The 11,942-nt window shown below is 32.8% G+C and overlaps 1 long non-coding RNA gene across 1 annotated transcript; it reads right to left on the bottom strand.

The window, feature by feature from the left end:
• Window positions 1–5,475: 5,475 nt before the first annotated feature.
• On the bottom strand, window positions 5,476–11,482 carry LOC143075850 (uncharacterized). Its single transcript, XR_012978434.1, has 3 exons — window positions 10,726–11,482; window positions 8,337–8,420; window positions 5,476–7,576 (listed from the first exon to the last, which is right to left on the bottom strand). It is a non-coding gene; the product is annotated as an uncharacterized LOC143075850 (long non-coding RNA).
• Window positions 11,483–11,942: the final 460 nt, after the last annotated feature.

Here is an 11,942-nt window from a genome sequence, read left to right as displayed (position 1 = left end):
AACACCAGACACCAAAGCACTGCAAACAGTACGTATGCATCTAACAGCTGCACTGTCATTGTCAGATCTACTTGAAAATATGGGAAGCTGACTTTTTCCAAGTTTACCAGTGCCATCCGTTATAATTTTCTCATATTCTTTTAAAGCTTTATTAACACTATCACCCATATTCGCCAAAATGTGCAAGTGACAGATAAAATTGGTATATTTCAACCATTTTGTTTTCTTGTTCAATTTTCTGAAATTGTGTCCCAGTTACTTTCAAATTCAAAAATTCACTCCTCATTTTAACAAATTCATCATAGGAATTTTTATTAACAGATGTTGATCAGACATCATATTTTTAATACTGAGCATTAATATTGCATAATTTTCGTTGAGATCTCCTTTTGATTGTGACACTAAATTCGCTATCTCCAAACAAATGTCTTTAATTGTTTCGACCTTAATTTGTGTGTCACCTCGTACGTTTTCATTCAAAGATAACGATAAGTTTTCATGGTTAGTTGTCATTTGGAAGCCCAAAAAGTGTCGCTGTGCGTCAGATGTACCATGAAAACGTTATGTGTTTGCATTTTGACTGTGTAACAATGCTTTACCAATTTGCATGTTTGCTAGTAAGTTAGATTCCAAAATCATTTGAAGATTCTGACGGAAATTTCAGTTCATCTACCCCCAATCAATGCTTTACACTGAGTTGATAGTTTGGCCGATATGTTTAATTCCTACACCAAAAGAATGCAAATCTTGAATAATTTGATGGACAGCTGGAAGATTATTCCCATCGGAAAATGTATTAATAGAAATTTGATCATCAAGAAAAACAGTTACCTGTCCCGTTAAACTAGCAATGTTCCTGTATCTTTCGGAAACTTCTTTTTGGAGTTTTGATTTCAGTTGTTTTTGTCCCGAGTCGTTTTGTTTTAATTCATTATTTTGTCTCTTATAGCAAGTTAAGTTTTTCGTTTTTGAATAACAGTTGGGTACGTCACAATTTTTTTATTTTTTCAATCATACTCTTCTATACATTTTCTCTCAATAATAATTCAATGGTCTTTCTATTACTCAACAACCACTTTGGAGCAATTTTCCTAAAGACTTTCCGTGTGTGTGTTTTCAACAATCACAAAACTGCATACAAACCAAATTGTAGCTTACAATTATACCCTCAAACCACCGAGGATTAAAGAAGCACATGTCCCTTTTGTCATAATTGAACAGTTACAGCTAATGTGAATTGATACGAAGCAGTTATTTTAATCTTTTCATTCTTTTTCTTCCTATGTAACCTTTTTGGTCCATGATGGTTATAATTCTATTTGATATTTGTGATTGATCTTTCCTGATGGAGATACATTTTTTGTAAATCCAGGACAGCATTCCGGAGATATGATATTAATAAAGTGCCATATTCGTTTTCCACCTTGGATTTCCTAACGACGAAACTATTTCCAAATGATTATTTTCATTTGCCATGTCTATTGCTTTTTTCCGTTAATTCCTCGGTCGGCATCGTGTTCGAGAAGTAATGTTGCGACATCAAAGAAACCAAACTGACAAGCTAACAAGAGAGGTGTCGCATCATCTACTTTACCTATGTTGATAATGGCATTTTTGTCCAATAAGAGTTCAATGATTTGAATGCCATTTTTAAAACAAGACATATGCAACGGCGAAGCTCCCCCAATGATCTCAAGTACTTTATCTGGTTCTTGTTTCACATATTCATCAACAACAGGTGGGTAATTATCTGTAAACCAATTCAACCAAAATGTTATCTCTTCTTCCATTGTCCAAACCTCCACCATTTCCATCTTATTTCTTATTGTCTCGATTTTATAGAGACTAATGTTACAATTTGCTGAACTGTAAAGAAGTATCTTCAATACCTGTATGTTTTGATTAGTAGATAAGGCTAAAAGTAACGGAGTTGAACCATTAAACATTTGATTATTGATTAATCTCGATGTTGCATTAATAAATTTGCTACACCTACATTGATATCATTGTAACACCGTGAGGAATGTATTGGTGTCATCTCTGTGCCTCCAGATTTGTTGATATCTCCCACAAAACTTAATAGTTTTTCTATCATTTGTTTATTACTTACCGTACACGCTAAACTAGCTGGAGTCAAATTACTATTACTTTCAGCTTTATCAACTCCTTGTTTTAAAATCCAAGGAAAAAAATTGGTATATTCTTGGCGACAACATACTTTTAAGCAGCTTAAAAGGATCCCGTTATAACTCTGTGTCATCTTGGCAAGTTTTTCCCGTTCTGCTGAATCACGAAGCGCTAAATCAGTTAATAAGGCGTTCCTAAACTTTTCACTCTTCATATTATTATTAACAACAAACACTTTTCTTAATTTCTCTTTTGACCAGTCTTTGACAAGCCGGTTTAAATACAATTCTTATTTATCGTATGGAATTATAATGATATACTCGTCTATATCTCTATCCTGCTCATCAAGTATTTTGTTTCAGAGAAACCGTTCTTGGATCAAACTACTAACTGCGTGTTCAACAAGACAACTGAACATTTTGGTACTGCAGTAAGAAATCAGAAAATCAAAAAATTTATCATGGACTGTTTGGTACAAATTTCTTTCTTTCTTTAGATACGTATCTACTAGTGTATCCAATTCTTTGATTTTGACTCTAGAAGTTCCTTCGTTCAACCCACACGCTTCGCAAACATTATCTATGATAACACGGACAGTGGGATCATTGTTTGTAAGATATTTCTCTTCTAATTCTTTCTTATAAATTACACAAAGTGATAAAGCACATATCTTACATTTGCCATCTTCTCCTTGACAGTAACGACTGTCAAGCTCGTTCTCGAATACTAAAAAGGGTTTACTTAAGAATTTATTGATACCGACATTTTCTTGCCGACTACTAAAAAAGCAAAATAGAGGAAAAAACGTCAAAAGGACAATTCTCAACTATTTCATATCCTTTCCACCCAAATGAGCTGAGGCTATTTTCATACGTTTAGACTTTGATTACTGAAAGGTAGTTGAACTCATATCACAAGATTTGCAAGATTTAAATGGGACTAAAACACTAAATTTCTTATCTTTATAAACCACTGATCTACAAGACACAACCAATTTACAATCATCTGATTATATGTTTTCAACAACACCAAGTAATTGTTTCCAGCTGTCAATCATCTTTTGAGTAGCTGTAAAATTACCACAAATGTCATCAACAACAAACACTGTTTGTTTTCCAGGCTGGTAGAATTGTCTGATATCTGTTGGGACTGTTATAGGAATGACAGAATATCCTTTGACTTCAATCTTTAGCGTAACGTGCCTTGTGATCGCCGTTTTGCCTATCCCCGGGCTTCCAACAACAATTACACAGTTTTCATTTTCCAGACAATTTAATACAAATTAACAGCTATTGTGGGAACAGTTATAAAAGGATTAGTCATTACTCTATATATATACATGGGTTCAATGGGGTGAAGTTGAATTTATCACTTTGTAAATGTAAAGACGCCATCATGAATTTGTTGACCGTTATGGAATATCCATTTCAATGACGATATCAGATACTTATGCAAGAAATGACATGTTTACTGTTAAATTTATTTTTTAGCATTTTTACAGGCAAATTATTCTCACAAGAATTTTACGTGAATTTGAATCTATTTGAATTCCACGTGAAATTTTATTTTAGCTTAATCCTAAGACCTTATTGCGAATTTTCAGTATATTATCTTAAATACACTAATTCTTATCTTGAAAATTAAAGAATTTACAACATCATTTGCAAAACATTAATTATGCAATACTGCTTTGGTTTTTAAGTAAGGTGCAATTTTTGATAACATTACTTAATATTTAAGTAGAATCTATATCAAATTATAATATATCATTAGTCAATAGTTTAATTACAGCGGAAATGTGGACAAACCAGTGAGTGTAAGCTCTATTGATTTTTTATGCAAAGCCTAAAAATGTTTATCGCATGAGATTTTTAGTTTCAACTTGTATTATTGTCCTTATATTTAAATAACATGACACTTTTTCTTGTTATGACTTCAATTTACTAATTGTATCACGAAGTTTTCATTATACCTTTTATGTAAAGTAAAATTGATAAATAAATGCGAATACATTTTCTTGCAATTCAGTCGACTATGAGAAAATGTTTACCTCTAATATTCCTCCAAATCACCTCGGCTTGTTCGTTTATCAAACTGTCTATGTTCCTTTGGAGTGTTGAAACATTCCCCTGCACTATAATGAAAAACATACAATATTTCAATCAAAATGTAAAGACAACGGTAGAGGTTTAATAAACATTCATAGGTAACAATACGAGGCTGGCGTCTTGAAAGAAACTGTTTATGAAGAAAGAAAAGAAGTTAGTAGTATCCTTCAATTTTTACTTTCCGCTATATAGATGACGTTATAATACTAAATAATTCAAATTTGATGACTATATATGTATTGTATGCTGAATGCATCTATCATGTTTATCCCATCCGACTTGATATAAAGGATACAACAGATACAGATACGTCTGCCTCATATCCTCTGACTTACATCTATCGAAATTGATAATGAGGGTCGGTTGAAAACAGCCCTTTTCGACAAAAGAGATGATTTTAGCTTCCCTATTGTAAACTAAAGGTCATCAAACGGTCTTCGGCAATGACAACACACATACCGTATAGTATGTATAAAGTTACATTAATTTTTTATTACATATGATGGATATGAACAAATAACAAATACCGAATTACAGGGTCTTGACATAGGACAGACACAGAACGAATGGGCTGTCAATTGAAGTGGTTTAACTAAATTAAAACACATATAACACATGTGAACAAACACTGAACGAATTGCCTTGATATATGACACAATTAATGTAAATACAAAAACAATATAATAACGGGTGAATACATAAAGGCAACAGTAGTATACCGCTGTGAGATATTATTAATAAATAATTTCAGAATGTCAAACATAATCTTGATCAAAATGCCGCCAAATAAAATATTAAACACAGGTAAATGAAAATAAGTTTGTTGTAAGGTAAACAGTATAAATGGAGAAGTTATACAGATTTAGAAAATGACGATGACAGACACTTAAATTTATCATATATTTCAGTGTTTTTCTCTTCTGTAAAAAAAAGTATGAAAGGTTGCAGATTGCAGAACTATTTTCTACGATGATTGTCGTCAATAACAAATATAGATATATTTTAAAGTCGTCTGAAGGAATATTGATAAGAAATATCACACATATGTTCTTTTTATATGGAAATAAACTTAATACTCATGACCCATGAAAACGACGTATTAAAGGTTCGGGAAATAAGTAATCGAATAAAAGTATTCGATTATTTTCCGGCTTCAATTTATATGACTACTAAGTTGTATGTGAATCAATGAAAAGGCAACCTACTGTTTAAACGTAGACTATCTAGGTCTCGGTAAAAAAGTTCAATATTCATTCTCCACCTAGGATTTCCTAACAAAGAAACTATCTCCAAATGATTATTTTGTTTTGCCATATCTTTTGCTTTTTTTCCATCATTTCTTCTAATTTCCCGGTCGGCATCGTGTTCAAGCAGTATTGTTGCAACATCAGCGAAACCAAACTGACAAGCTAACAAAAGAGGTGTCGCACCATCTTCTTTACCTATGTTGATGATGGAATTTCTGTCCAATAAAAGTTCAATGATTTGAATGTCATTTTTAAAACAAGCCATGTGCAGTGGTGTAGCTCCCCCTATGATCTCAAGTATTTTGTCTGGTTCTTGTTTAACATATTCATCAACAACAGGTAAGCAGTTATCTGTAAACCAATTCGACCAAAATGCCATCTCTTCTTCCATTGTCCAAACCTCTACCAATTCCATCTTATTCCTAATCGTCTTACTGTCGTAGAGACCAATGTTACAATTCGCAGAACTGTAAAGAAGTATCTTCAGTACTTGTATATTTTGATTAGTAGATAAAGCTAAAAGAAACGGAGTTGAACCATTGAACATTTGATTGTTGATGCAGGATCGATGTTCCGTTAATAAATTTACTACACCTACTTTGAGATCATTGTAACAGCGTGAGGAATGTATTGGTGTCATTTCTGTGCTTCCTGATTTGTTGATTTCTGCCCCTAAACTTAATAGTTTATCTATCATTTCTTTATTATTTACTAAACACGCTGAACTAGCTGGTGTCAAATTACTATTACTTTGAGCTTCGGCAACACCTTGTTTTAAAATCCACGGTAAAAAATTGGTATATTCTTGGCGACAACAGACTTCTAAGCAACTTATAAGTGTCCCGTTATACATCTGTGTCATGTTGGCAAGTTGTTCCTGTTCTGCTAAATCACGCTGCGCTAAATCAGTTAGTAATGCGTCCCTAAATTTTTCATTCTTCATATTAATATTTTCAACAAACACTTTTCTTAATTTCTCTTTTGACCAGTCTTTGACAAGCCTGTTTAAATACAATGATAATTTATCGTCTGGAATTATAATGATAAACTCGTCTATATCTCTATCCTCCTTATCAAGTATTTTGTTCCAGAGAAACCGTTCATTGATCAAACTACTAACTGCGTGTTCAACAAGACAACTGAACATTTTGGTACTGCAGTAATAAACCAGAAAATCAAAAAACTTATCATGGACTGTTTGGTACATATTTCTTTCTTTCTTTAGATACGAATCTACAAGTGTTTCCAATTCTTCTTTGATTTTAACTCTGGAAGTTCCTATGTTCAACCCACATGCTTCGCAAACATTATCTATGATAACACGGACAGTGGGATCATTGGTTGTAAGGTGTTTCTCCTCTAATTCATTCTTATAAATAACACAAAGTGATAAAGCACATATCTTACACTTGCCATCTTCTCCTTGACAATAAAGGCTGTCAAGCTCGTCCTTAAATACTGAAAAGGGATTACTAAAGAATTTTTTGATATCGACGTTTTCTTGTCTACTACAAAGAAAGCACAAAAGAGGAAAGAAGTCATAGGGACACTTCTGAGCTATTTCATACCCAAGTTGGCCCAAGTGAACTGAGGCTATTTGCATTCGTTCAGACCTCGATAACTGTAATTCAGTTGAACTCATATTACAAGATTTGCAAGATTTAAATGGGACTAAGACACTAAATTTCTTATCTTTATAAACTACTGATCTACAAGACACAACCACTTTACACTTATCCCTGTTTTCTGTTAATATTCTTTCAACAACACCAAGTAACTGTTTCCAGCTGTCAATCATATTTTGATTAGCTGTAAAATTACCACAAATGTCATCAACAACAAAAATTGTTGGTTTTCCAGCCTGGTAAAAGTCTCTTATATCTGTTGGAACTGTTATTGGAATGACAGTATATCCTAAGCCTTCCATCTTTAACGCAACGTGTCTTGTGATAGCCGTTTTGCCTATCCCCGGGCTTCCGACAACAGTTACGCAGTTTTCATTTTTCAGACAATTTAATACAAATTGAACCGCTCTTGTGGGTACAAACTTATCATCATCTTGCTTCCATTTGTGTAATTCCTTTTCAATTTGATCTATAGAATAAATGGCTAACAGTTATAAAAGGATTAATCATTACTCAATATACGTACATGGGTTCAATGTGGTGAAGTTGAATTTATCACTTTGTAAATTTAAAGACGCCATCATGAATTTGTTGACCGTTATGGAATATCCATTTCACAGTTGATATCAGATACTACAATCATGATTTTGTTGTTAAATTGATATAGCTAACAAATAAAATTGTCAAAACGATTTATTGTATTATGCAAGGAATTACATGTTTACTATTAACTTAATTTCTTAACATCTATGCAGGCAAATTTTTCTCCCATGAATTTCACGTGAACTTAAATTCATTTGAATCCCACGTGAAACTTAATTTTAGCTTAATCCTAAGACCTTATTGTGAATTTTCAGTAAATGATTGGCAATGTAATATAAGTAATGGGCAATTTTTGATAACATTACTTAATATTTAAGTAAAATCTATACCAAATTAAAATATATCACTAGTAAACAGTTTTATTACAACGGAAATGTGGACAAACCAGTGAGTGTTAGCTTTATTGAATTTTTATGTCAAGCCTAAAAATGTTTGTCGCATAAAATTTTTAGTTTCGACTTGTATTATTGCCCATATATTTAAATAACATGAAACGTTTTTGGTTTTGACTTCAATTTACTAATTGTATCACGAAGTTTTTATTATACCTTTTATGTAAAGTAAAATTAATAAATAAATGCGAATACATTCTCTTGCAATTCAGTCGACTATGAGAAAATGTTTACCTCTAATATTCCTCCGAATCACCTCGTCTTGTTCCATTGTTACACTGTCTATTCTCCTTTGAAGTGTTGAAACATTCCCCTGCACTATAATGAAAAACATACAAAATTTCAATCAAAATGTAAAGACAACGGTAGATGTTTAATATACATTCATATGTAACAATACGAGGCTGTCGTCTTGAAAGAAACTGTTTATGAAGAAAGAAAAGAAGTTAGTAGTATCCTTCAAATTTTACTTTCCGCTATATAGATGAAGTTATAACACTAAATAATTCAAATTTGATGACTATATATGTATTGTATGCTGAATGCATCTATCATGTTTATCCCATCCGACTTGATATAAAGGATACAACAGATACAGATACATCTGTCTCATATCCTCACTTACATCTAGAGAAATTGATAATGAGGGTCGGTTGAAAACAGCCCTTTTCGACAAAAGAGATGATTTTAGCTTCCCTATTGTAAACTTTCCATTTCTATGTAGCAACATTCCAGCAGCGCCACCATACAGATTTTATATCGGCCAGTGGATAAGATATTCCAGGGATTAAATTTCTAATCATGTTTCCCTTTAATGTTGCTGCTCACAAGGAAACTCTCTAACCAAGATTTCGAAGTGGTTACGTTGAAATCATTCCTTCCAAAAGACGTCATCACGAGTTATTTATCTGTTATGGGGTATCCGTTTCACAATTGACAAGTAATATGTTCAAACTGGCATAACAACAATCCTAGAACATTTTCCCCGAATCTGACCTATCGAGTTAAACTTATAATTCATTTGTACTAACAGGATTCACACGACAGGTACCACTTGGGGTGCGAAATTTTCTTACACTTCCGGAGAATATTGAGTCCACCCCCTCCCCACCAGCTAAAAGTGAATAAGAACAAGAAATAAAATAGTCACTCGGCATACTGAATAGTAAATGTTTAACGCGTCAAAGACTAGGTGAAAGGAATTTACATAGATACAAAGATATAAAGAGATGTAGTAGAATTGCATACGAGACCAAACATAAAATGACAGAAGTTAACGAATAGCTAAAGGTCATCAAACGGTCTTCGGCAATGACAACACACAGACCGTATAGTATGTATAAAGTCACATTAATTTTTTATTACATATTGTAACGTGATCGAGGGGAGGTCAACACCGACACAGCCGGACGGACATAGCCATCTATGGCACGACAATATATCCTGTGGTAAATTCCCAGTAATTAAATAATACGGTATTGATATATACAAGTTTTTTAACAAATGTACATAACTTCAGACACATTGACAAAGTTTAAACATATAAACTTTAAATACAAGTCCTTCAGAATCTAACTGATTCAAGACTTCAAGGAATACACATCCTTACATTATCACAGCTGATACACAATCTGCTAGTCGCTTGACCAACTGACCTTATCATAGAGTTTAATTACTTCATCTCTAGACAAACAAATCGGCATAGCTAATTTTATTACCCTACACACCAGGACATCGTTTCTGGTCTTAATCACATCTGACAGTTCAACTTTAACTGCAGATAATAAACTAGCAACTTGTCAAATTAGCCTTGCGTCATTAATTTTCTCTGTACACAAAATAATCAGTTATAAAATCAAACTAACTAGAGGTCAATATTTACAAAATATTAAAATATTACAATATGATGGATATGAACAAATAACAACTACCGAATTACAGGGTCTTGACATAGGACAGACACAGAACGAATGGGTTGTCAATTGAAGTGGCTTAACTAAATTGAAACACATATAACACATGTGAACAAACACTGAACGAATTACCTTAATATATGACACAATTAATGTAAATACAAAAACAATATAATAACGGGTGAATACATAAAGGCAACCGCTGTGAGATATTATTAATAAATAATTTCAGAATGTCAAACATAATCTTGATCAAAATGCCGCCAAATAAAATATTAAACACAGGTAAATGAAAATAAGTTTGTTGTAAGGTAAACAGTATAAATGGAGAAGTTACACAGATTTAGAAAATGACGATGACAGACACTTAAATTTATCATATATTTCAGTGTTTTTCTCTACCCTTGCGATTTTTTTTCTGTAAAAAAAAGTATTAAAGGTTCGGTAAACACGATTGCAGAACTATTTTCTACGATGATTGTCGTCAATAACAAATATAGATATATGTAAAAGTCGTCTGAGGGAATATTGGTAAGAAATATCACACATATGTTCTTTTTATATGGAAATAAACTTAATACTCATGACCCATGAAAACGACGTATGAAATGTTCGGGAAATAAGTAATCGAATAAAAGAATTCGATTATTTTCCGGTTTCAATTTATATGACTACTAAGTTGTATATGAATCAATCAAAAGGTAACCTACTGTTTAAACGTAGACTATCTAGGTCCCGGTAAACTTCAGCAACGCTCATGGAAAGTTGTGCCTCGTGTTCAGCTAATTCGTTTAATCGTTTGAGATATCGTTGTTCTGTATCTTTGTCTATACAACAAGTTTCAGCAATCTCTATTTTTGACACAAATTCTTTTTCAGGCTTCGAAAGATATGACTCAAGCCTGCTTGCAATTCTCTGAAATGTAGAAAAATATTTGGCTAATTCAGAGTCTTGGACATTTGTGTTTCCTCTGTGAACTATCTCATTTCTTATTCGCCTAATTCGTTCAACGTCATCGCCTATTGTTATCTCAGAGGCAGATGGTGGCGTTTTATTATCCCAGCCTTGGGTTGGACTTGGCACTATGTTTAGATTTCTAATTATCTTGTACATAAGCGGCACATCACAATCATGATACGAGTTCTCTCGAACAGTTCTGATAATCTTCCATTCATATGCTTTTAAGTTTTTTAATAAGAAGGTGTTGGTATTGATGTGAGATTCCAACAGATGTGGAGGCTCTTTTATCAATAAGAGTTCTCGAAGCATATCCGGTAACTCATTTTGAGAAGCTAGTCCTAATCGTGCATAGTTGGCTATTGTTGATGACGTACTTACAATCGATGAGAAGATTTGCGTTGCCATAGTATGGAGTGCAGATGCAAATTTGTCTGTAGAACTTTGTTTAGAAAATGTATACAATGAGTTGATCACATGTTTTCTTCCTGTTTCATATCATTAACATATCATTAACATATCTACAAAATAAAGTTGTTTTTTTATCTGTTTTCACGAAATGTTTAAGAGTGATTGTGCTCATACATTCACAAAACTAAGGTCTATAACTAATACTGAAAGTAATACTTTTGCAAAAGACTTTGTCGATCTAATATTTCAGTGGAATGAAACTTATAATTTAAGCTGATCTTTGATCTATAAATGTAATGTAAATAACAAATTTATGGAGCGGGTTACCACGTTTTAATAGAACCAATCTTTTATCTCGCTGTACAATTTTAGTGAGATCTCAACCCTCTCCTATATCTCTAGCCAATGTAGAATAAACAAACACACATCATTGTATACAATGGTGTTATACGAAAAAAACATAAGACATCTACCAAAGATCAATGAACAATATAAATATTTTGACCAAATCTACTTTAAACCGCTTATAGGTTGCACTTTGTAAATACAGCTGTTTCTC

Source organism: Mytilus galloprovincialis, chromosome 5 (genome assembly GCF_965363235.1).
Source record: "Mytilus galloprovincialis chromosome 5, xbMytGall1.hap1.1, whole genome shotgun sequence".
NCBI classification, from domain to species: Eukaryota; Metazoa; Mollusca; class Bivalvia; order Mytilida; family Mytilidae; genus Mytilus; species Mytilus galloprovincialis.
This window is presented reverse-complemented; position numbering and strand designations above follow the sequence as displayed.